Source organism: Phoenix dactylifera, unplaced genomic scaffold (genome assembly GCF_009389715.1).
Source record: "Phoenix dactylifera cultivar Barhee BC4 unplaced genomic scaffold, palm_55x_up_171113_PBpolish2nd_filt_p 000300F, whole genome shotgun sequence".
Classification (NCBI taxonomy): Eukaryota; Viridiplantae; Streptophyta; class Magnoliopsida; order Arecales; family Arecaceae; genus Phoenix; species Phoenix dactylifera.
In genome coordinates, this window is record NW_024067777.1 from 568,582 (window position 1) to 573,954 (window position 5,373).

The following is a 5,373-nucleotide window of genomic DNA, read 5'->3' on the forward strand; positions in this document are numbered from 1 at the left end:
CATTAAAAGGACCTCCATCATCTGGTGGTCGAATTAAAGGAAAAAAGAGAGAAAAAGAAGAAGAAAAAAGGGAAAAGAAAAGAGAGGAACCCTAGTTCATGCATGGAAAAATTCTGCATTCAATCTAGCTGACTTCTTCCTCCTCTAAGTCCATCGCGCCATAGTGTAAGGGGTCCCTGATAAGAGTCTTTAGATCAGATCTAAGTCCTCTTCAATCCCTTTAAACCTTTCCTCCAAGTTCTTCCAAGAAGGCGGATCAAAAGTTGATAGCGTTTGGAAGATCAAAATTCAGCCTCAAGAAATTCTGCGTAAGCTAGCACTTCCGCAGGATTGGATCTCTTCAGGAACTTCGCGGGGACTTCTCGTAGAGGTCATTCGTGTGCGTGGCTGCGAAGTCGAGGATCAGATCCACAAGTTTCATCCATCATAAAAGGTATTAATCCTACATTAATCTTTTATTATGGTGTCAAGATCTAGGTCTGATTCCCCGAGGTTTTACCCTCTTTTGGGGCTCCTCACGGAGATATCTCCAGAATCCATTCAATGGATATTCGGAGATTAATCGGAATAGAGTTCTTAAGTTTCAGATCTGATAGTTAATCATGCATGAAAGTTTTAGCATAATTGTTTAAACGATTCCGGCATAATCCAATGTGTTCTTAAGGTGCTAATTTCTAGATTTGATCTTGTAAGCATGCATGAATTAAATTGTTTGATTCGATTTTTCCGCTGCGTTTTAAAACTTAAAAAGAACTACGTATGGCTTGATCCCTGTTGCCCAGAGATGGTCACCCAAGAGGGGGGGTGAATTGGGTGTTTTAAAACTTTTGTCTAATTAAAAAATAAAACACACAAATGTATGAGCTAAAGCTAAAATAAAGCTATGAAGACAAACAATCGCAAACACAAGCTTTTATAGTGGTTCAGAGCCTCCACTGCTCCTACATCCACTCTCCAAAGCATCTTTGGGAATTTTCACTATAATCCACGATTACAGTACGGTAGTTTTGCGAGTTCACTACCCAACTCGTTGTTTTACACTGGGCTAACAACAAACCCTATAACCCCCAATTTCACTTAGGCTTGGGACGCCTTTTCCTTGTTCCAAGTCCCTTGACTGGAACAAGCACCACAATGAAAGGTTTTACAAAGGATTGAAAAGCTCTAAATAAGCAAATATGACAATGATAAACAATAGAACCCGGAAGAATCCTTTTTCCGTTGGAAGCGTGGGAAATGATGATTCTTCCGATGTGGATCGCGTAGGCTTGAGTATGAGCTTTGAATCCCGAGCGGAAGAGAGTGGTTGAGCTTGAAATCACTTGGAAAGCTTGAAAGCACTTGATTTCTTCACTTGAATGCACTCACTCCCTTGAACTTCTCTCTCTTGCTTCTCTCTTAAATGATCTAGCTTTTGGTTGGTGAAGAGTTGTTGAGAAGCACTTAAGAGGTCCCTTTTATAGCCCAAAAAGCAAATATAGCCGTTAGAAATAAAGTAAAAGAGATTTGAAATTCAAACCAAACCTGCAAAAGTTGTCAGTCGCGTCCCAGGCGCTCCGGAGACGTCTCCGCTTCAACGCGAGACGTCTCGGCTGTATAAATTTACTTTTCACTTTGTTTGGGGTCGACTCGGCACTTTACGGGGACGACTCTGGAATTGTATCGTTTGAATCCTTGTTTTTCTGTTTTTCTGAGAGGGTCGTCTCTGTACTTTACGGGGACGTCTCGGCTTGTTTGCACTTTTTGCATGGGGACGACTCCGCTGCCTTGGGGACGACTCCGCTGTTATAACTCCGAAAAACATGTCTTCTGGAATTCTCTGAGAGAGTCGACTCGGCTCTTTCAGGGGACGTCTCCGTTGCCTTATCACCGAAAATGACATCCTCTGGAAAACCCTGAGAGAGCCGACTCCGCTACCTCGGGGACGACTCGGGAAGTCTGCTTTTTACTTGCGGGGACGACTCCGCGTACGGTGGGGACGTCTCGCGCATATCTCTTGAAAACTGCCTTTCTGCCACCACTGAGAGAGTCGACTCCGCTACTGAGAGAGTCGACTCCGCTATCGTGGGGACGACTCGGCAGGTGCCGGAGACGTCTCCAGACATGCCAGTTCTTCCTGTTTGTGCCAGAGACGTCTCTGAGACAACCCGGAGACGTCTCGGCTGTCCCTGAACTTTTTCTTTCATCTCAAAAATTCTTCAATAAGTCCTTAAAAAATCATGGAAACTTGTCTAGACATTTCTTAACAATATTCTTAATAAAATACATGAAATCCTCAATTAAATTGTTAAGATAAATGGAATTATACTCTAGTGTTTTGTATTCATCAAAATCCATTAGGGGGTCAACAATCTCCCCCTTTTTGATGATGACAAAACACTGAGTATATGCAAAATTCGAATTTTAAACATATACACAGTATTTGATCAGATGTACAAGCATAATATTTTGATTAGAGCTAGATACAGTATGCATAATTCAAAATAGTCAATTTTCAGTTCTATCATTATGCATAAGATTGATCTTTATAGCTCTTAAGCAATTTTAGCATATCAACTGAATTTGAATTAAGTTAAAATTTGAAAGCTAAGTTCTTTTTGACTCCCCCTTTCTTTTCCAGAAGGGCAATTATCTAAAAGTCAATATTTTTCAATTTTATCTTCTCTAATTCAACTTTGGAGTATGAATTTCGTATTTTGCATTCCAATGTATCCAATATCCATATTGGTTCTACTCTTGGTTCTACTCCCCCTTCTATATATCTACTCCCCCTTTTTGTCATCAACAATGAAGGGGACAAATTATCCTTCTATGAACTACTCAAGGAGATTCAAGTTGTGCTCCCCCTGTCCAAGTTATTTCTATTAAAGAATTTTAGTCATTCATATCACTCCCCCTTTGTTTTGGAATTCATTTCAGACTCCTCTTTTTGTTTAACATAGTTATCACAAGATGTGCTCCCCCTGTATCATATGCATGGATAAGTTGTGTTGAATTTGAATACTTAAGGTATGTTATGAGATTTTTATGGCACATCACAAGAAACACATACACAGTCACAGAATCACATACACAGTAGCACATACACAAGGTTTCAAAAGAAATTGTATTCATGTATCATTGTAAACCTTTGAAGTCAGTACATAGTTAAAAGAAGAAATCATTACAAGTATTGATTTCTACTACAAAAAGTATTTCAAAATAGCCTAGGGTATACAAAAAGAAGATCCCTAGATGTCTACAAAAAGTCCCTTATCGGCGACGTTGCTCATAAGCCCTACAAGCTGCATCTATAAATGCATTGATTGAATCCATTAGGGTCTTGAACTGATCTCCCTGTGACTTATGGAAGGCTGCCACGAGTGCTTCAAATTCTATGGTTGCCATTTCAATTCTTCCTCTAAGTTGGGCAACCAAGGTGCCCACATTTCCTCCTGGGCTTGTCAACTCTTTAAGACTCTTTGAAATGGTCTTCAAGCTGTCCTTTAGCTCAATTGATCTGATTGTTTGGGTGGCACCCACACCAACTATTTCTTGCGTTGTAGCTTCAATTTGAGCTCTAATTTCCTTCAGCTCTTGTAGAAGCCCTTCATGTGAAGCTCTAATGGGGGCCAACTCAGTAGAGATCATGGATCTCATTTCCTCCCTCATCTGCTGGCAAATGACAGATGCTAAGGTACGCATCTGGTCTTCTGATAGGAAGGAGGGCCCACTGACTGGAGGAGGTGGTGGCATGGATGTGGAAGGTCCAGCTGAGCTGGAGGGTATATCAGGGAAATCCATGTGGCTGGGTGGAGGAGAGTGGTGGTCAGACTCCTGATGTGGGATCTCAGGCTCTAGGGTTTGAGCTTTTCTTTTTGGTACCTTGACCCAAGACCCATCTACCTTTTGAAACTCCATTCTTCGCATTGTGCCCTCATTATAGTAGTCGGTGTTTCTCAAGGGTTTTGCAGGTTCATTTTCGAGAATGTGAACCTTAAAGTGTTTAAATACTAGGGTAAATATCATGCCATAGGGTATACTAAACCTAGAATACCTATGACATAGAGCAATGTAGTTTAACATGAGTCTAGGGAGGTTTAGAGGAATCCCTAGTAGGATATGGTGCATGATAACTAAATCTCGCTCCGAAACAAAATCGAAGCGACCGATTTTAGGAAACAAGACCCGGTTGACAATACTTAAAAGTAATCTCATCTCGGCATTTAGGTCTTGTGAGTTCACTACATCAAGAGGGCCGCAGTCCTCTCGTCCTAAAAGTAAGTTTAGGGCTATTTCCCTTTGGAGATGTGAGGTTGGAGCCTCACCGTCCTTAGGGATTTGCAAAATAGTGGATAAGATATCCTCATTAATTTCTACTAATATCCCCCGGACATATGCAGTGTACCCTAAGTCCCCTAAAGCCATATTACTAAACATTTCTCTAACAAGGCCGGCGTAGGTCGAGGTATTGAGGGTACAAAGGTGCTCCCACCCTTGGGCTCGGAGTCTCTCTCCAATAGAGAACCCCTCATTATCTAGAAAATGAAAATCTATGTACCTCCCGGTTGTCACTGTGCGATTTGCACAGAAAATGGTTGTGGTCGGCGGAGCAACCGGAGGAGACGGCGCGGAAGGTTCTTCCCTCCGTTCCTCACCGTCGGCCGCTGCCCTAGGACGCCTCCCACCAGTCCTCCTAGCTCTTTTGGGTGCCATTGAATGGAAATCCTAGGAAAATGAGGAGAAAGAGGCTAGGGTTTGTGTTGGAGAAAAATGGAGGCTAGGGTTTTTGTTTTTGTCGGGGATGAAAGGAAAAGCTCGGGTCGGCTCGAGCTGTTTCGACCTATTTTAAAAACCCTCGTTCGGTCCCCGAGACGTCTCCGCGACTAAGGCGAGACGTCTCGCCTGGGGGGACGTCTCTGCGATTTGCTAGAGACGTCTCCGGCACTGAAAAATTTCAGACTGAATTCTATCTTTTTCCAATTTTTTTATTTAATCACCCTAATCAACATGATTTCTTTTGATAAACACAGAGTGAATTTGTTTGTGATCCTCCCCCTTAATAATACATCCTATAATAATTTGATAATGATTTTTGAATTATTAATATTGAAATGAGGAATGTTTGACCAAATTTCGAATACCTATGAAATAGGCTCTGAAAATATCTCCATGAAGAGTCCAAGGGAGGGTAACCATCCTCCGGAAAGTCAAACAGTTCGTCATTTAGCTTAGATGAATTCATGCTTTCACTTATGTTTACCTTGAGGTGGATTACTAGTTTGAGTAGCAAAGCAATGCAATACAAGTTCAATTTATTTGCTAGGATCATACAAGCTCAAAGCATTCCTTAAGAAGTTGAATCTATCTTTACAAAGGGGCTTTGTAAAGATA